Source organism: Vicugna pacos, chromosome 7, assembly GCF_048564905.1.
Source record: "Vicugna pacos chromosome 7, VicPac4, whole genome shotgun sequence".
Taxonomy (NCBI): domain Eukaryota; kingdom Metazoa; phylum Chordata; class Mammalia; order Artiodactyla; family Camelidae; genus Vicugna; species Vicugna pacos.
This window is the reverse complement of record NC_132993.1, coordinates 33021569-33043158: the sequence shown is the minus strand read 5'-3', so window position 1 is coordinate 33043158 and position 21590 is coordinate 33021569. Positions and strand designations below refer to the sequence as shown.

The following is a 21590-nucleotide window of genomic DNA, read 5'->3' as shown; positions in this document are numbered from 1 at the left end:
TGGTCCCCCAGGCCCACTTACCACTGGTTACAAACACTGGATCGTTTATACCAGCTACTCAAACTCAATAATTTAACTCGTATTAAGTAATTATTTATTTATAGTAACTCTGGGTGGGTTGAAAGGGGTAGTTGCTCTTGGTTAGTGTCTAACAATCAACAACAGTATTGCAGAAATGTCTTCAGGCTTGCGAGTATGGGACAAGGACAGATAGAAAGTTTTAAACAAAATTTTTAGTGAGATTAAAAACTACAACAACAACCCTGGCTTTAGTAAAATGCATATTGCTTTCTCTGGGTCCTAGCCTGACTCTGGTTGAGAGAAACTTTTGAGCAGAGGCTGCATCCCTCACCAGGAATAGGTCACTCTTACAATAAGGCCCTATATAGGTTTTGCTTCCCTAGAAAGGAAGTAAGGATCTCCTGAGGCTAGAGAGTTTGTTGACCATCCTTTCTGACTCTTTGTATTAGAATAAGAGAGATCAAGTTCATGTTCAAAGTCAACTATTATGAAATCTGATTCCCTCTGCTAACCTCACCTCCTAATTGCTAGTGCCCAGACTCTGTTTAACCACTCCATAACTAAAGGAATAAATAATCCACATTAAAATATTGGTGCCCTTTGACCTAGTAATTTTACTTCTAATTGGTCTTAAGAAGATGATCATTTTAAAAAAGGGCAAAGATTCAGCTACAGGTGTATTCCCTGCAGTTTTGTTTATAATAGCAAGAAATGCATACAACCTAAATATCTAACGTGGAGAGCTGGTTAAGTAAATTGTTATTCTAACATTCTAATCCAATGTTAGAATACCCTGGTTTTGTAAGTAATTTTGTACTCATTTTTGTTGTCTGAAAATTTTGTTTTAGAAATCTGTAAGGCTTAGTTATACTAGTTTACTCAAAGTTTTAATCACAGTATTACACCAGTCAACCAAGAAGTACAGAAAATAACTGCGAACTCTTTCTTATGTTTTGAATAAGAAAAAGTTTGTCCCAGAACCGTACCGGATGCCTCTCTGTAGAGAAGAAAGGTCGGCATTGGAAGGGGAAGGGTGCAGAAGGAAGCTAATGAAGGCAGATATGTTGCTGGCTCTGCTCTGTTAGCCTTTAAATGGTAATGGCAAGTAGAAGCTGTTAGTAGTATTGTCATCTTATTACAGAGAGAGGCAACTCTGCCTCCTGTTATTAGCATTTCTGCAGTTAATAATTCTTAAGATGACTGTATAGTTACTGTCCGGCCAGTGGATCACTAACAATGGTCTAGGGTTATCTCTGGCTGTAAAATCACAAACCAAGAAATGACTTTTTTGGGGCAGTGGGTTAGAGTTGCAGTAACTTCTGAAACTTCCAGTAAGATATTTGAACACCTCACCGGCATATCATAACAAACTGACTTTTGAAAATAATTCTAGAATTTAGATGTGTTGGACATTAAAAACCCCGTTGAAAGCTCTACAGTTTTATTGTACCCTTAAAACAATTGCTTACCAAAAAATGCCAGTGCCGATAATGTATAGTTCTCATTTTGTAGAATACCCCTTGGCTATTTATAGCTCTGGATCTTATCTTATGGAGCTGTCAGTGTCACACACATGTTAGATTTTAAAGAACTCATCCTTGAAGTTTCTTAATAATCCCTTAATGCACAAAAAAGTGTATTTATCTTTTAATAACTGTAGGGCTTATCTCTAATATTAATAAGCCTTATGTTCTTTATTCTTTTTTAAGTAAGAGTTTGTTGTTCATCTCAGTGACTTTCATCTGGAAGAGTGGTTTATGAAGCTTCCCAAATTATTATAACAGTATCCCCTTCCCTCATTGTAAATTACATGTTTAGAACACAGCAAGCAAAAATGACAGCTGGCAGTGAGATTCAGAGTGAAGCACCTTTCTGCTCTGTAGATTCCTTTGACCACTGCGATATCCTCTTCTACTCCAAAGTATATTAAATATGTTGAATAGAATTATTGTCCCAATAGCTTATTTCATACAGCCCAAGTAACTTATTTTACATTTTATATTTTATTTAGTAGCACTCATGCATGATTAATAATCAATATTCAGTGCAATGCTGGAATTTGGGAAACCTAGTGTCTTTCGATGCTGATCTTATCTTTATTGATTTTATCAATGAAATATTTCTCTGTTGAGTTTTAACTTTACATTCCATTCAAAAAATCTTATTTCCTAAGTGCTTTAAAGCTTTATAGAGTCAGAGCTGAGAATGAGAAGAGGTTGGGCAAGAAAGAGAAGAGAGGAAGGGCAATGAACAGCCCTTTTAATAACTGCTAACATTTGACTAGCTTTGCTAGCTGTTTGGGGGGCTTTGGTTTTGGTGTGTTGTTTTTTGTTTGTTTGTTTTAAATCTCCTGCCTGCTTCCTAAAACCCTCTTCATTTTTCCCCCTCTCCGGTTTACCATTCTTTTTCATTAGTGCCCCCTCTAATTGCTAGGGCATAACTACTAACTGGAGGACTAGAAGGTTTGAGGTACCAGACCTAAAAGGCTTGGAGGAAAACAGGATTTCTCTACTGTTGACATCTCCTCATTCCACAAAGGGGATCTGAACCAACTGCACTTTGAAAATAGCAGTGGTGGCAACTTGCTCCAACAGAGACCTTCCCCAAGATTTCCCTGGGTACTCCCTCAGATGATTGAAATTCTCAAGCAACTGGAACTCAGCCTCTCCTTTCACGGGAAAGCTAAAGTTTTTATAACTCTGGCTCAGTGAAAGACCCACTGAAATGAGTCTGAATGGTTTTGAGTGCCATTTCTGGAAAGTCAAAGATAACTCGTGACAATCTGACGTGAAGGTAAATTTATCTATATGTTCCTTAAGGATTTACAATGTGTTGTTGCTTTTTTTGTCTTTCTCTGTTCTTTTTGTATAGAACTTTATCCCACATAGGATCATTTGGTGAACAATTGAAATTTGAAATGATTTTATAATGCAGGAAATCCAAAGAATAATTTATAGATCATTGCTTCTGAATCTCTTTTCGGCATGTCCAAAATTAAAATCCAAAGTAGGAAGGTTTTGTGGAGTTATGTACCTACAGATCAAAGTAAAACACACCAAAACTGTGGATGAGTTACTGCTGTTTTGTCAGTACATATAGGCTTTCCTTGGCTTGCTAATTTTTAATTATTCTCAGTTTTTTTTAAGATGATTACTGTATATCTGCTTTAAGTGATTTATATAAACATCTGGTTAGCTTTCATTGATTGCCACTTAACTTCAAATACATAGTCACTTAAGCATTTTGTTTTAATCTAGATTTCTTGAGGGGTTTCTTCACTTTTAAGACTACGTCCCTTTGACTATCAGTGTTTTATTCCATGAGTTAATACCCTGAATCTTACAGACTGAGACTCTTGAGTGATACTTACTTTCTTTCTCCATTTAGTATTTTTCTCTCTCTGAATCGCAATTTTATATCTGGATTTTTGGGGAATAAGTCCATTCCAGTAAAATTGGTTATAAAGCATGTTTTGGTAAAGCAAGTGTTATTTTCTCATTGTTTTGCAGAATAAAACAGGAACTGCATTGGGGAAGGACAAAGCCTCCTTGTTGCCTTGGCTGCAACGTGATGCAGAAACTGTTAAGATGGCCAGTTATTTGGCATAATGAGCATTGGTCAATACAAGAAGGCTTGTTGTAACACTTTACTAGGGAGGCAACATGTAAAGTAGAAAAAAGCTTTTACATCATAGTTTTCTTATCCCTACCAGTGGAATTTTGAATATAGGTCCTCACTAGCTATAAGCTGTGATATACAATACCAGAAGCACTTTTTCATTACGTGGGATACCCTGATTCCCTAGTCCCACATTCTTTTTTTATTAAGGGCTTTTAAGTCTAAAAACTGAGCTATGTTATCAGCAGATGCCCATGTCTGTCCCAGTGTATTCAACCTTAAAAATGCTTTGTTATATACAAATAACAAAGGTGCTTCTACTCTAGCAACCTTACATACATTCCTGAAAAACTTTGCATTCTACAAAAGCACACAATACAATAACAGATCTTGTCGGGGTAATAGGATTAGGGACAGATCACTCAAAACCAGTAGAAGTTTGTAAACTAAAGCAGTCCTAATAAAAAGAGCAGCATCGTTAAGTCTCCACTGGTTTTACATTCAGTATCACAGTCTAGTTAATTCTTTGCATCATTTTTTTAGAGTAGTTTTAGATTTACAACAAAATTGAGACAGAGATACAGTGATTTCCCATATAGCCTTAACCCCACACATAATACCCTCTCCCTTTATCAATATCATTCACCAGAATGGTACATATTTACTTCAGATGAACCTACATTGACATAACATAATCACCCAATATCCATTATTTACTTTAGGGTTCACCCTTGGTGTTGTACATTCTAAAGGTTTGAACAAATGTATAATGATATGTATCCATTATTATAATATCATGCAGAGTATTTTCATTGCCCTAAAAATCTGTGCTGTGCATAATCATGTCCCCACCCCAGCCCTGACAACCACTGGTCATTTTATGCTCTCCATAGTTTTGCCTTTTCCAGAATGTCATGTAATTGGAACCACACAATATGCTACCTTTTCATATTGGTTTCTTTCACTTAGTAATATGCATTTAAGATTGTTCCATTTATTTTTATGTCTTGACAGCTCATTTCTTTTTCATGCTGAATAGTATTCCATTGTCTGGATATACCAAATTTTATTTATCCATTTGCCTACTGAAGGACATCTTGGTTCCTTCCAAGTTTTGGCAGTTATAAATAAAGCTGCTGTAAACATGTATGTGCAGGTTTTTGTGTAGACATCAGTTTTTCACTCCTTTGGATACATACCAAGGAGTATGATTGCTGGATTGTATGATAAGAGTATGTTTACTTTTTTAAGAAACCACCACATAGTCTTCAAAAGTGAATGTACCATTTGCATTCCTACCAGCAATGAATGAGAGTTCCTGTTGCTCCACATCCTCACCAGTGTTTGGTTTGTTCATTGTTCTGGATTTTGGCCATTCTAGCTGTAGAGTGGAATCTTGTTGTAGTTTGCATTTCCTTGAAACTGTATGATGTGGGACATCTTTTCATATGCTTATTTGCCTTCTGTATATCTTCTCTGATGAGATATCTGTTAATATTTTCAGCCCCACATATATTGTAAATCAACTATACTTCAATTTAAAGAAATAATATTAAAAAAAATAAAGATCTTCAGCCCATTTTTTAATCAAGTTGTTTGTTATCTTGCTGAGTTTTTAAAGTTTATTTTGTATATTTTGGATGACAGTCCTTCATCAGGTGTGTCTTTTAAATCTTTGCCCCTAGTCTGTAGCTTGTCTTCTAATTTTCTTAACAGTGTCATTTTCAGAGTGAAAGTTTTTAATTTTAATGAAGTTCAGCTCATCAGTTACTTCTTTCATGGGTCATGTCTTTGGTGTTGTATCTCAAAAGGCACATTATGCTTAAGGTCATCAAGATTTTCTCCTGTTATTATTGACTTAAACGCACAACATAAAAGTTGTGAGTTGAGTTTATTCAGTGTCTTCCTCAGAACTATTGCCCAGGAGACAGCCTCTCAGATAGCTCTGAGAAACCCCTGCAGCCCCTGTAAGGGGAGAGGTCAGTATATATATGATTTTGGCAAAGTGGGTACATGTAGCCAAGCACACATCTTGGTAGAAGGTGGCTCCCAGTTACGAGGAACAGAGATCTTAATAGTTTTAATGCCTTTTTGAGTGTGGGAAAATGCAAGAATCCAGATTCATTTAAAAATTTCACCTGAAAATATCTAACCATCTGAAGGCCTGTTCTGCCAGTTTTCCCAGAGCACACAGTGCCTCATTCCTGATCTCCACCCTGAACTCCTTTCAGGGTGTGTTGAAGGTCAGCAACTAGGGTGCCTAATGACTCAGTCCTTGTAGAGCCATAGTGAGTGGCTTTCTTTAGTTGGCATTAATGTCTAGGACTTTTCCAGTTTTGTATTTTACAGTCAGGTCTGTGATCTATTTTGAATTAATTTTTGTGAAGAGGGTAAGGACTGTGCCTAGATTCATTCATTTTTTTGTCCATGAATGTCCATTTGTTCCATACCATTTGTTGGAAGGACTCTCTATGTCAATCAGGTGTTTTTTAAACACAGGAAGGAATGCCATCGCACCTTCTTCATCTGCATGATCAGCTTCCTTGTATAGCTTACATAATGGAAAGAGTAGCAGTTCTTAAAGTGCCTACTTGCTGTAAGGAATGCTTAACTAGGATCTTTAGGAATAATGCTAAAGATCGTTATGTATTGCTTAGACTTTCTTTAAATAATGGGAAAGCTTGCCTTGATTGCTTCAAATCATTGCTGGAAAAAACCCCCACCTGAACCAATACAGCTTCTGTGTTATGCTGAACTTATTCCTCAGTTTATCAACTGTGTATGAGCAGATTCACATTAAAGAAACATATTGTGTCAATGAAGACTTTAATTTGATTACCTTTCATAAATAAAGTACTTTTCTTTTTTTAGTCAGTAACTACAAAATGTAATTTTATCTATCACAAAGTATCCCTTCTAAAACCTGGAGAAAGATGCTGTTTTTCCCAAAACTAGAAATAATTTTTACTCTTCCCCCATAAAGTCATCTTTTTACTCTTATACTAAATTATGAAATCACAGAATTGATCATAACAAGTTTTTCTTAGAACAATAGTTTGTCGATTCACAAAACATGTACCAGTCACCACAGAGTGACTACATTAGAATTACAAAAGCTACCTAGTTGATAAATGTAATGTCAGGTTTGAGAATCACTGCCTGAAAATAAAAATAACTAAAGGTGTTCAATAGGTCTCATTTTTAGTAATGTTGCATTTGGACATCCCCGTGAAGCCGGTACTAGTAAGATTAACTGCTGACAAAATTCTGTGCTTGCTGTTGCATGAGTAATTTGCAATATGTACCATTTTATGTTAACTGATTTCCGCCTGCTCTTTAGGAGATACAAGATTTATATCACTTTTTGGATTAATTTTTGTAATTATGATGTAAAACATAGAAAATTAGTACTGTATCTGAAAGTCTAGGGCTGAAATCTGTTGTGTCCAGCTTTACTGTCCAGCACCTTTTTTATTTATACTCATCCTTTGTATTAGATGTCAAGTGATTTTTATGCTGTAGTCATGTTTATAGAAGATTATATTATGAAGATGGGTTTATACTATTCTCCACTGAAGATAGAAGAGAGGTTGTCAGTAGACAAGTAAATTGAGAATTATATATTTTTTTAAATATCCTAAAAAAAGATTGAATCTCAAGTGTTTTGCAGAAGCTTTAAAAGATAACTCATTTAGTAAAAAACTATGTCTTCATAAAAGCAGCAGATCCAAGTAAATTGAAGAAAAAGGATTTGTTAAATGCCTCCAAGTAAGTCCAAACAACTACCCTAGCCGTCTGGCGTGTGACTGGAACGGAGGAAGTGCATCCAGTGCTTCAGTATCTCACTTGCTGGACATAGGCTACCTTTCCATTGGGTTTTTGTTTGTTTTTTGTTTTTGATTGAAGAGCTGTCAGTTATAATGTGTCAGTTTCTGGTGTACAGCACAATGTCTCAGTCATGCATATACATACATGTATTTGTTTTCATATTCTTTTTCATTAAAGGTTATTATAAGATATTGAACATAGTTCCTTGTGCTATACAGAAAGAAACTTGTTTTTTAATCTATTTTTATATAGAGTGGCTAACATTTGTAAATTTCAAATTTCTAAATTTTTCCCTTCTCACCCCCTTTCCCTGGTAACCATAAGATTGTTTACTATGTCTTTGAGTCTGATTCTGTTTTGTAGAATCTAAAAAAAAAGAGAGCGAGAAAAAAGGATACTATGAACTCACTGGGTTTTGTTCTTTTCTCTCCTCTGGTGCTTCTGACATGCTAAGTCGTGTGAGGTGTATCTGTGAACCTGACCAGCATCCCTGGTGGAAAAGATGTGGCTTCCTTGAGGGTAGGGTCACTCATATTTTTCTTCATTTTCTCCCCAGGATCTGGCACAACCTTTTGCCTGAGAGTGGGCTGGAAGGAAGAAATACTTACTAGGGAAATACTTCCATAAAACGGAGTGATACAGTGAACATCAGCTAAGACTTTGCCTAACTTTAGGGAAGTTTCTATTTTAGTACCAGGACTGAGAGGCAATTTGTTACTATTTTTCATCCTCAAATCCTTTACAGCCTTGCTATTACAGAGCTGCTTTATTGCTGAGAAGACTGTTATAAAGAGGTCTTTTACTATTTAAACAATTAAAATCCGTCAGATGGAATCTCAGCTGACTTACCCAGTGCTGAATAATCTAGTAAATACTATCATAGCCAGGGTTCACTGTATTAATAATAGGTTTTCTTCTAAAGAAGTTAGACTAAGTTAGTAATCATTAACTTTAACATCTCATCCAAAGATCAAAAAAGAATTAGCATATTTTCTTAATTTTAGAATTTGCTGTGGTATTTACTATTTAGGACAGCAAAATTGCTTGTCAAAAGAGAACATATTCAGTGACTTTTCTCCACATGAAAAATCCATTCAGCATAGATACTGATTTTAAACTACTGCTTATCTTTATTCTAAATTATTAATATGTTTGGGACATAAACCAAATAGAGAAATGCATTTGTGAAGTTGTTAACAAGACAACACTTTTCATTCAGTGAAGGACAAAAACTAATTTTTTTCAAGGAACTATTATCTGCTGTATACACACATACATATATATGTATATATGTGTGAGGAATTTAAATGTTATGTATAGAACATTTAAGAATTGCTTAGAATTTAAATCAGTGGTTACGTGGTACTTTCAAAATGTTCACATTTATTAATGTGCTTTTCTGTGCTTAAAAATTATTATTCTTAACCTGTTCCATAAAAACAAAACTATTTGCTGACAAATTATTTATATTGATGAATTAAGACATCAAACATTAAAAGATGACATCGCTGTTTAATTTTGTAAATAGAGATATGTTAGTTCCATAACTCAGAAAATTTATGATTCTATCAAAAACACCAGTTGTACTTAATAGGGAAATATCAGATAGGTAATTCACAGTCTTCTAGTTGCCAACCCATTTCATTAAAATATTGACTAGAATACTAATTCCAAAGTAATTGTTTGTCAAATCAAATCAATTAAATTAGGTTAAACCCAATCTCTGTGGATGCACTGTGAAATTTCCACTGGGTGCTACTTATTTAAAAAGCTTAAGACAGGCCAATAACCAATCAGGTCTTTATGAGTCAGACTTTACCTTTTCTTCCTTTCCATTTTCGTTCCCCACCCCCACTTAGATTTCAGCAAATAAGAGTATTCACCAGTTTGCTTTGTTTCTCCATTCCTGCCCCCCCAAAATCGTGTTTGTCAGTCTTTTGTTACTTTGGCCCTCCTGTCAGAATCACCAGCATTGTTTGAAATAGGTTATTCTGGTTAATTACATTTTCCATTAACTGAGGTGAAAATTCTAATACCTTTTCTGTTTATTTCCAGATTTATATTCCCGAATCCCTTTTGTCTGCCTCCTGCCTACTACTGCCTTCTACTGGTGGAAGGGATATAAAGTTGAGGACTTAGTTCCCATTTGTTCCATAACTTAGAATGAAATACATATATATATATACCCAGCCTTGAATTCCACTTAGAATCCCAGCATCCCTATCAAATAAGGACTTGTAGTAGTTTTACATTGAAGTACTCTGAAATATCTTTGATAGTATGGAGTAGAAGCAAGAGGATGTGAAATATAATTGATGTGAAAGAATATTTAAAGTAATTATAGAACACAGAGAAAGTATGATCTTTTATCCTCCATTTCACCTCCTTTTGGATTCTTAATCTCATTGCCAGTAAATTTTTGAGTTAGAGAAAATATTTCTGGAGAAATTAATATACTTAACCATGTATGTTTTAAAGTACATTTTTAACAGTAGAAATCATGTCTGACTTAAATCTACAATTAAATCAATCATTTATCATATTAATAATGAAGGATTTATTTTTAACCATTTACTTCATCTTTCTAGAATTTATTTCCCTCTGAAATGTCGTGAACTTAGAATATTTCAAGCAGCTGTTGCTTTCACATTGTTACTACTGCAGTATTAAAGTGGACAGTACTCATTCCTCTAATGGAATGGCTTAAGATAAGAAGGTATCATGTGTAACCAGAAACAAGTAATCAATGGCCAAGAAATGAAACCAGTGTACCATGTAGTTTCCCAGTTTTGCACCAAAGTTGCTTGTGAAAGGAAGCTTAATCACATTTCTCCATTAGATAATTTTGAAAGTAAGAATTGTAGCATGAAAGGAAAGCAGCAGCCAATATTTTAAATTCTGCAGTGCTTTCATATTATAATAAAGAAAAGGAGCTTAATTAGTATCATCTTATTAGTCATAATCTGGGCAGGAAATCAAGCCATTTCTACACCCTCTAGTCTGCCACTTGGTTTGCCTCTGAGTTCCATTTTGTTAGTAATTCCTAAGCTAATTGAGAGTTTTCTAGACAAAAAGAGGAGATCTCCAAATAACCAACTTCCCAGCCCATTTGGGGAATTTGATGGGATGGACAGTGGTTTGGGGATGTATGAGAAAGCAGTTTCTTGGTATTTCTAGAAAGATTGGACATGTTAATAGAATCAATATAACAGTAGGATGGTTGCCACATGTTCTCTGTCTTTGCCTGACTTCTCTTTGCTATTGATTATGCTTGCATACAAACTGAACAGACCTGCTTCACCAGAAATAATCAGGTGGTAGAATATGCTACAGAGCTTAACACCGAAAACAGTTTTTCTTTACAGAATAGGAATGTAAAAAGGAAAATCTTCGGGGAGCAAGCAAGTTAGTTGTTAATCCTGATTCTATGTGAAAAAAATGTTGCCTCTTCTCAAATATTCACAGTAGACAGGGTGCAGTAATCTGGTCTATTAAGAGACTGGAATATATATTCCCATAGATAAAGAATCCCTCCTATTATGCCTGTTCTCAGTTAAATTCCTATATTTATGTGAAAGATACTATTTTACGTTTGGAAACAGTAGTCCAGAGGGTTAATGTTAATGGTGAAGATTTCACCATTTAAATTGTGATAACCAATTTAAAAAATTAGTTTTTCTGGGGGACTTGTTTGTAGTTTCTATATTATACCCTATATAATTGTTCTGTCTTCAGTCTATTACCTTCTACTCTGGCTGCAAAGTGAGATCATTTAAATCCTACTCCAGATTTAGTTATTTAATTTAATTATTTAATTGCATGAAATCCCGACATACGGACACTATCCACATACACATCATAGATAGAAGTGTTGGACAAAATGCTAGAAAAATACAGAGTAAGTGACAGGATGCATGGTTTCAAAACTTTTTAGAGTCCCCAGAACCCTTTAAGAATCCCTAGATCTAAGATTAAGGACTTCTGCACTAGTTAGAACTGCTCTGCCAAATATGATAGCCAATAATCATACATGGCTGTTTAAATTAATTAAAATTGAACAAAACTGAAGTTCCCCCAGTCTCACTGTCCACATTCTCAATGCTCAGTAGCCACATGTGGCTAATGGCTACCATGGACGATAGCCAATTGGACAGAGGAGATATAGAACATTTCCTACATCTCAAAAGGTTCTATTGGACAGCACTGGGTTAGATGTTTCTGAAATTCTCAATTTAAGAATCTTATCTTTATGGGTATATATGTATATATATTTGTATGGAGCTGCATGATTTGACAACCCAGAACATATATGTTGTAAGAAAAGTCAAGCTCTTTTAGGCAAAATTGAAATCTGTTTCTGAAACATAAATAAGACTCAAAGTAAGGCAGCTAGCTAACCTCAGTGGGACCTTTAGGACTGTTCTACAATGATTTTTATCTAAATTGTACTTTCCATTAGCAGTAGTTCTAAATCTTTCCCATTTTCCTTAAGCTCTTGTCTTCAGTATGGTTGGAGACCTCACCTCCTGTGTTCAAAAAATTGAGGCTGTCAATGTAAATTCCTGTAAATTCCCTTATCTCTGCATAAAAATCTCATGTGATACATCAAGATAATACAAAAGCCTTTCAATTTCAATGATATAATCAGGACCTAAGACTAAATAGATAGTTATGAAGTGAGCTTATTCTTTTTTAGAAGCCTGGGCTTCACTCTTACATGATGTGGTGCTTTGACCACTTTAAATACCTCATATAAATGCGATCATGCAGTATTCATCCTTTTGTGATTGGCTTATCTCACTTAGCGTGATGTCCTTCAGGTTCATCCATGTTGTACCATATGACAGAATGTCCTTTTTAAAGGCTGAATAATATTTCATTGTATACCTTGTACCACAGCTTTTACCCATTCATATGTCTATCGACATGTAGGCTGTTTCCTCCTCTTGGCTATTGTGAGTAATACTTTGATGAAAATGGGAGTGCAAATCTCTTTAAGATCTTCTTTTCTCTTTGATAAATGCTGGTGGATTACATGGTAGTTATTTTTGAATTTTTTGACAACCCTCCATCTCGTTTTCTGTAATAGCTGTAACAATTCACATTGCCAACAACAGTGTACAAGGGTTCTTTTTTCTCCATACTTGCCAACCCTTATTATCTCTTGCCTTTCTGATAATTGTCATTCTAACAGGTTTGAGATAATATCTCATTGTGCTTTGATTTGCATTTCTTGGTGATTAGTGATGTTGAGCACCTTTTCATATACATGTTGGCTATTTATATGGTCTTCTTTGGAAAAATGTCTTTTCAGGTCCTTTGCCCATTATTTGTTTTTGCTTTTGAGTTGTATGAGTTCCTTAGATATTTTGGATTTTAGCCTTCTTTGGGGGGGGTATGTAATTAGGTGTATATATATATATTTTTTTCTAATGGAGCTACTGGGGATTAAACCCAGGACCTCATGCATGCTAAGCACACACTCTGCCACTGAGCTGTATCCTCGCTCCACCAACTATCAAGTATATGTTTTGCAAATATTGTCTCCTATGTCTCCATGGGTTATTTTGTTGATTGTTTCCTTTGCTGTGCAGAAACTTTCTTGTTTGATGAAGTCCTTACTTATCTGTTGTTTTTGTTGCCTATTCTTTGTTGTCATATCTAAGAAGTCACTGCTGAGGCCAATGTTTAGGAAGTTTTTTCTCCATATTTTCTTCTAGGAATTTTATAATTTCAGGTCTTATATTTCTTTATTCTGTTTTGACTTGATTTTTGTGTGTAGTGTAAGGTAAGGGTCTAATTTCATTCTTTTACATGTGAATATCCAGTTTACCCAATAGTGGTGTTTTTTAACAAATGGTTGTTGAAAAAACTGTCCTTTCCTCATTATGTAGTCTTGGCATCTTTGTCAAAGACATTTGACCCTATATGTGTGGGTTTATTTCTGGGCTCTTCATTATATTCCTTGAGATATATATATATAAAACTTTATGCCAGTCCATAGTATTTTGATTACTGTAGCTTTGTAAGATGTTTTGAAGTCAGGAAGTGTGAAGCCTATCGCTTTGTTCTTCTTTCTCAAGGTTATTTTGGCTATTCATGGTTCTTTGTGGTTCCATATGAATTTTAGGATTATTTTTTCTATTTCTTAAAAAAAATGCCATTGGAATTTGGTAGAGATTGCATTGAATCTATAGATTGCTTTGAGTAGTATGGACAATTTAACATTTTACATATTCTTACCCAGGAACATGGGCTGTCTTTCCAGTTTGTGTCTTTCATCAATGTTTTGTAGTTTTCAGTGTATAAGTCTTTTTGCCTCTTTGGCTAAGTTTATTCCTACATATTTTATTCATGTTGGTGCTATTGTAAATTGAATTGATTTAATTTCCTTTTCAAAAGTTCCTTATTGGTGTACAGAAACAAAACTGATTTTTATATATTGATTATGTGTCCTGCAACTTTGCTGAATTTGTTATTAGTTCTAAGCATTTTTTCTGTGTGTGTAGAATCTCTGTAGTATTCTACATATAAGACCATGTAACCTGCAAACAGATAATATTACTTCTTTTCTGATTTGGATGCTTTTTTCTTTGTCTATTGATTGTTTCTTGCCTAACTTCTCTAGTTAGGACTTCCAGTATTATGTTGAATATAAATGTCAAGAGTGAGTATCCTTATCTTGTTCCTGTTCCTGATCTTAAAGGGAAAACTTTCAGTTTTTTCACAGTTGAATATGATATTAATTATGAGCTTTTTTATATATATATAGCCTTTATTATGTTGAGATAATTTCCTTTTTCCAGTTTGTTGAGTGTTTTTATCATGAAAGGATATTGAATTTTATCAAATGCTTTTTTCCCTCTATTAATATGATCATATGATTTTTATCTTTCCTTCTGTTAATGTGGTGTTATCATGTTGATTTATTTTCATATGCTAAATGGTTCTTCCTAGGGATAAATTCCACTGAATTATGATGTATGATCCTTTTAATGTGCTGTTGAATTTGGTTTGCTAGTGTTTTGTTGAAGTTTTTGCATCTATATTCATTAGGGATATTAGCCTGTAGTTTTCTTGTAGGGTCTTTGTCTGGCTTTGTATCGGGGTAATGCTGGCTCATAAAATGAGTTTGGAAGTGTCCCTTCCTCTTCAATATTTGGAGGAGTTTGAGAAGGATTGACACTAATCCCTCTTTAAATGTTTGATAGAATTCTTCTGTGAAGCCATGTATTCCTGGGCTCTTGTTTGTTGGGAGATTTTTCACTACTGATACAGTCTCCTTATAGTTACCAGTATATTCAGATTTCCTCTTTCTTCAAAATTCAGTTTTGATACGTTATATGTTTCTAGAAATGTATCCATTTCTTCTCAGTTATCCCATGTTATTCATGTAGTCTCTTATGATCCTTTGTATTTCTGTGTTACCAGTTATAATGTCTCCTCTTATTCCTGATTTAGATTTTTTCTTAGCCTAGCTAAAGATTTATCAATTTTATCTTTTCAAAACACCAACTCTTTTAATTTCATTGATTATTCTTCTATATTTTTCTATTCTCTATTTACTTTTGTGCCCATCTTTATTATTTCTTTCTTTCTGCTAACTTGGAGCTTAGTTTGTTCTTTGACTAGTTCCTTGAGTTACAAAGTTTGATTGTTTATATGAGAGCTTTCTTCCTTTTAACATAGGCATTTACCACTCTGAATTTCCCTCTAAGTACTGTTTTTGCTGCATCCCATAAGTTTTAGTAGCTTGTGTTTTCGTTTTGTTAAGACTTGTTTTATGACCTAATATGTTGTGTTACTTTCCTGATTAAAGACCTCCAGGATCTATTCACAATTTTCAAATTAAATATAAATCTTTGGCCTGGTATTAAGGCTCACCAACATGTGAACTACCTTTGCAGCCTTTTCTTACTTAGGCTCTAGCATTAATTGGACCATTTTCATTTTTTAACAACCCATGTATACTTGTGGGAATTCTTCACCATTTCAAGAATCCTCTGTGAAGATTACCCTTCATTTCTCCAGATTTAAATTATTCCCTATCCTTAGTCCTTGATTTATATGGTCAACTTCACGTATGTTGACTTATAATTATTTGTACAGTTGTCTCGTATTTTCCTCTAGACTAACAGCTTCTTCAGGATAGGAATTTTTACTAATAGTCTTTGTATTTCTTATAGTATCTATCCTATACCTTCTGCATAGTAGGCATTCAATTTTTAAATGGTAAATTTAATCAAAATTTTTCATCCCAGATATCAAGACTTTGAAAGTGACTGAATAAAACTGTACTTGCTTCACTTCTTTTTCTTAATTTTATCTGTCACAGTCACATTGAGGAACTCATCAGATAACATGCTTTTTATTTAAAAATTTTTCAGTGTTAAAGAAAATTTGGGGTAAATAAATGCATTCATCATCTCTCATTGTTTTGTATATTTTCTTCAAACCTTGTACTTGTATTTGGGTTTATGTACATGTATGTTTGTGTATGTGTGAGGAATTGTTTGCAATTCATTGTGGATTAGGCTATTTTCAGTTTATATCAAACATCTTTTATCAATGTTTCTCCATTGTCTTCATAATTGCCAGTTAGAAAATGCATAATGTTATACAGCCAAGTATGCCATGTATTGTAGAACGATTTTCATTTGCATGACATTTAAGTTGTTTCTATTACTGTGCTTTATAGATGATGCTGTAATAAATTTTTCATAGCTTTTTGCTTGTTAAATTAGCTCCTTAAATTTTCAAGCATGGGTTTATTAAGTTTCAGGGTTGAATGTGACTGTTTTCATACCCGAGGAAGTGGCACACCTTCCAGCTGTATACATTAGGGTACTAACCCAGCAGGGCCTAAGCCGTCTCAGGGTCGTATTGAGAATATGTAACAACGCAGATTGAAGTTAACATTCTCTCACACTTAGTAGGAGTATAGTAAATTAATCTTTTCAGTATTGGGCCTCATTAATTTACAGGATGAATTATTAGCCCAGGGGTAGTTACATACAGGTCATATATTCTTATTCTGAGTTTAGAGATTGATTATGGTTTAAAAGGCTAGACCCAGTCTTTTCCATTTTCCAAATGCATTTTCAGGGGAGACCTTCTTAGAAATCAACGAACTGACTTTTTTAGGAAGTAGAAGGCCATTTTTTAGTGTAAGAAATACCCTCAAGAATTTAGAAATAAAAATACCTTCTTGGAGTTTAATTTTCAGAATAAAATCAACACATAATAAATGAGATTGATTAGGCATTGGAATCCTATGGAAAGATCCAGTGTCTATAAAATTGAAAGCCTAGAGAACAGGCTTGAAAATATTATCCAGACTTGTTAAAATTCTTAAGGAAGATATAATAAGATAAAGTATACATATATATATAAAACAAATATAAAGGAAATGTTTTCTTTGAAAACTAGCAGTTTTTTACAGTGTTTTCAGAATTAAAACAACAAAAACAAACAGAAAATACTCTGCCTATCTCGATTTTCAGTTTTTATGATGGCTACCAATGAATGATCAGAGTGTGATGAGAGTAGCAGCTAAACCAATTTTATCTGCATTGAGTATATCACCAAATTACTGCTTTATTTTTTTTTTCAGTTTCAGTAGTGGTGTGGTGGTGGTGTGCAAAGCAGATTGCAGGGACTTCTTTAAAGGGGAAATGATGTGTGAGGTATTCTACAATTCCTTACAATTGAATGCTGAAAAATTCTCATCAATTATTTGTTGATTTGGGTTTTTCTTCTCTCATATGACTTAAGGGGAACAGAAACCTCAGAGTCTTATTTTTCCATGAAAGCACCAGCAGACTTTATCTATTTGGCAGTAATGATATATTGCAAAGTCTAGGTCTGCCAACTTTAGCACATAGATATATTATGAATTCATGACTGGTTTGTTCCCTAGATAGAACCTTGCTACTCAAAGTATGGTTTGTGGGTGAGTGGGCTGACATGAGCTGGGAACTGAGACATTCAGAGTATCAAGCCTATCTACCGCCTAGACTGATTTTGTTAGCTCATGTCCTCCAAGAAGGGATTTGACATCTAAGAACTCTGACCTGTGTGAAGGAAAGAGGGAAGGAAGGAAGGTTGTGTAGGATCTCAGAGTACAGCACAGTTCTAAGGAAGTTTCTGGCAAGCCAGTGGGGAGTCATCCAGCCAGTGTCACATATCAGTGAAGTGCCACCTCACAGGAATGAGTCCGCCTTACTATTTCTGCTGTTGCCAATCATTTTCTGAGAGCAGTGTTGGGAAAGCTTGGCTTCAGTGCAAGTGGGATTTCAGAGCACAGGACCTGAGGCCATCTTTCAATTATGGTCATAGCAGCAGGAGATTTTTGACTGGCACATTTCCCTGGCCACCACACCTACCGAATCAGGATCTGCATTTCAACAAAATCTCCTAGTGATTATATGTGCATTAAGTTTTGAGAAGCACTATTCTAGAATAATTATTTGACAACCTTGGGAATCTTACCCAGAGTCAATAAAATTGTTTGTAATCAACATAGGATCGCCTCAAAAACTCAGCTCTTTCAGGGTGGTTTTTTGTTTTTTTGTTTTGTTTTGTTTTTGTTTTTGTTTTTGTTTTTGTTTTTTTACAATCATTTCAACAGAGTTGCTCTTCAAAGTGAGAACTAGAGAAGATAATTTGTTGTTAATTTGTAACAAATGTGTGAAGCAGATTTTTGGCCAAAGCAGAATTTCCGAGATGCTTTGCCTCTTTGCTGAAAGGAGCTGGATATAATTTACTTACTTTTGCCTTTTGGAGTTCAAGGTCATTGTAACAAAGAATTACAAATTTCTGCACACATGATAGAATGTAGATACGATTCTTTTAGTGACAGCTGGAAATAAACAATCTGTTAGACAAATCTTACTGAGTTACCTCTGTTGACCCAGTGCTTAGTATTTGAGGGGCTCTCTTTAGGACAACTACACTATCAAGTTAACTTTGCCACAAGGCCATGTCACCTAATTTATGGACTTTTCCATAAGTCCAAGATACCCACACCCTCATATATGGTCAGGAAGCCCACAATCTCCATGTGATCTCCTCTGGATCATTGATTCCCAGGCTTCAGTCTAGCGACTACTGCTTGGTCAAAAATTACATTTCCCCAGTCTGCATAAGGCTTTGAAATCAGTACGTTTAAAAAGCCTCCCAGGTGATGAAACTTAAACAATTTGTCAATCACTGCTATCAGGTAAAATGGGTACTTAGGATTGGGGTCTAGCCCACAGAAGATCCTTAGATGGGGTAGTTATAACTTAATCTGCGTTCCAAATACCGCCTGCTCCTTGTTTACTGGAGAGTGTGTTTACATGAAGCATTTTAAAATAATTTTTAAATCCCTAATTAAAGATAAATATTTTATTGATAGTATTATTATTTCAAAATTCTAAGTAATTTTTACATCATTATTTCTTAATTAGCAGTGGCCTGTTACACAAGGCCCACAGTACTAAAGGTCTAACTATAATTATATTTGGACTACTCTCAATTCTGGGCTGAGAAAGTTTTCCTAAAGACAGACAGTCACAGGTGTTCCCTAAAATAGAACTTACCTAGAAACTGAGTTAAAGGTGTAACCCTAGTTGTAAGTACCTCTGGTCTGTTATTCATTCTTTCATTTCTTTGTTCAACAGACACTTCTCAGATACCATCTATACTTCAGGCACTGTATAATCCACATCAGAGACCTGAAAATAAGTAAAATTTATTCTTTGACCTTGAGGAGTTCACAGACTACCCTACTGGCAGAGATAACATGTAAACAATTACGATGGAGATATTTGCTCTTGTTGAGCTTAGAGAGATAGAGTAGGTCAAGCCCACAAGCTGGGGGTTGAGGGAGGGAAGTGGGAGAAGGCTGGCACACAAAGAGAATAGCACAAATGCATCACATGAGACACCAGTCACTTCTGCCTTTATCCACCAGCCTTGTCAGGAATCTAAAATTCTGAGCAGATCACCTGAGCTCATCTAAAACTTAACTCATTATCCATCCCTCTCACAAAACAAAAGTCCTGCTTCTCTGTATATATTCCAAGATTGGTGACTGGTACCCCCCCTATTCATACAATCTTTCCAGCCAGAAACTTGGGAGAGTTCCTCATCTCTTTATTCTTCACCCACTGTGGCCAACCGTTAATCAGGAACTGTCAGTTTAATCTCTGTAGCCTCTTCTCTGTCCCTCCCTTACTGCTAACATTGCTGCCTCAGATAAGCTCCCAAACTCGGACATCTGCAGTTGTCTCCCAACTGGTCAGTCTTGCCATCTTCAGGCTTACCTCTTTCCAATCCATTCTCCCCGTATCAGTTTAAAACAGGGGTGGCCCTGCCTCCTACAGGGAAAGGTCTAAACTCCTTAGTATTATAGATAGGTTGAGAATGCTAATGCTTGAGCCACACTGCTTGGATTCAGATCCTGGCTTCACTACTTACTAGCTGTCTAAGACAAGTCACTTAGCCTCTCAGTGCCTAAGTTTCCTCAACTGTAAAGTAGAGGTAGAAATTGACTCTCAGTCACATGGTTTTCGTGATGGTTAACTGAGTTAATGCTGTACATATAAAGTGCTTAACAATGCCTGACACAAAGTAACACACAGTGGTGGTGGTACTTATGGTAGGATAATAATACACAGTGTACGTGCCAGGTAAATAAAGATGACCAGGACTCACATTGCTTTCCAGAGACTAGCAATCTGAAGGTAAATAAATTACTTCTTCTGATCAGTGCTGTTATAAATCTGAACACAATGCTAGTAATTTAGGGAATCAGGAGAAAATTGTAAAATCCTGTGATCTAAAAATGTTCTATTAAAATTTGTATTTTCTGGATACATAGTAACTCAAGTTCCCAAATACAGCTTAGTACCTCCTAAACCCTCATACATGAAATTAGCAGATTGCTAATTTTGTTCCTGTATATTCTTACATTGACAACAAGCAGTTTGGTTCTAGTATGTGTGAACATTTAGGTTTATTCTCTGAGGAATCGTTTGGAAAAAAGAGAAACTGGCATTGAACACACAAAGGGAGTAGACATGAACCACCAAAGAATAGTAGAATTTTCAGTAAAGCTTCAGAAAATAGTAAAGACAATGGTAGAGATCAATGTACCCAGTAGTTTTTGAAGGATGTGAACTACTGAGGTTTGAGTTGCTAGTGGAGGTTGTAGAATCAGGGAGGCTGCAGGACACTGGCAGAATATATATAAATTCATTGTGGCTTATAAATGCATATGAATTCAGAACAGCACTGAATATACAGTTTAAAGAAGAAACAGAGTTGAGGAATAGCCATTTGGTATTGGAGGCAGAAGAATGTAGCATTAGAATGTAGGCTCAAGTTACTAAGTTTAGGCTATTTACTAACACGGTGACTTTGGAAAATTAGTTAACTTTCGTAAGTCTCAGTTCTCATCTAGCAGATGGGGAATTATAATAGTACTAATCAAATAAAGTAGTTAGGATTAATTGAGAAAGTGACCTAAAACACTTTGCTGGTAACTTATAAATAGCTAACACCTACTTAGGTTACTTCTTGCTAATGGTGGTGATTATTAATACATTGTTTGCTTTCTTCAGTCAAGCAAGGTGAATTTACAAATGCCTCAGTCAAATTTGGGGAGAAGTATATAGTACAGTGCTTGTTATTTCCTAGGTGGCAGGTAAGGTTACTCACGTCACCTTTGTTTAGAATATGCTGCCTTTTGTTGTCCTGTTCTAGGGAATGTAAAATATTATTAAGTTTCATAGATAATATCACTTATCTTTTTCCCATCCTATTTTTCATATGCAAGTTTAAATTCCTACAGAATTTAACCTACAGCTGAAAAATATGTCCTATAACCAAAGAGCTATAGAATTCCAGAACTCCTTGATTTCATTATGTAATTTAATGAATATTATAATTGGTAACACACTACTTTTACTAACAGTGCTTCTGAAGTGCTTAAATATTTTTAATATTCTCCCTGTTGTCCTGTATACCCTGTCTTCTCCTTTCCTGGTAATTAATAATTTTATATAACTAAGATAAACAGGTTGACTTAGTATACATTAATATGAGTACAGTATTATGAGTGATGTATGAGAGGACAT

General features: G+C 35.0%; 1 protein-coding gene across 3 annotated transcripts in view; it reads left to right on the top strand.

Annotated features, from left to right (window-relative positions):
• Positions 1-21590, top strand: part of ZNF277 (zinc finger protein 277) — a 99758-nt gene that overhangs the window by 34310 nt on the left and 43858 nt on the right. Inside the window, exon 2 of one of the 3 annotated variants that reach the window (XM_072964655.1) lies at positions 7922-7986. The exons of the other annotated variants lie outside the window; for them this stretch is intronic. The gene's annotated coding sequence lies outside the window, so the exon portion shown is untranslated. The remainder of the gene's footprint in view (positions 1-7921; positions 7987-21590) is intronic. 3 annotated transcript variants of the gene reach the window in all.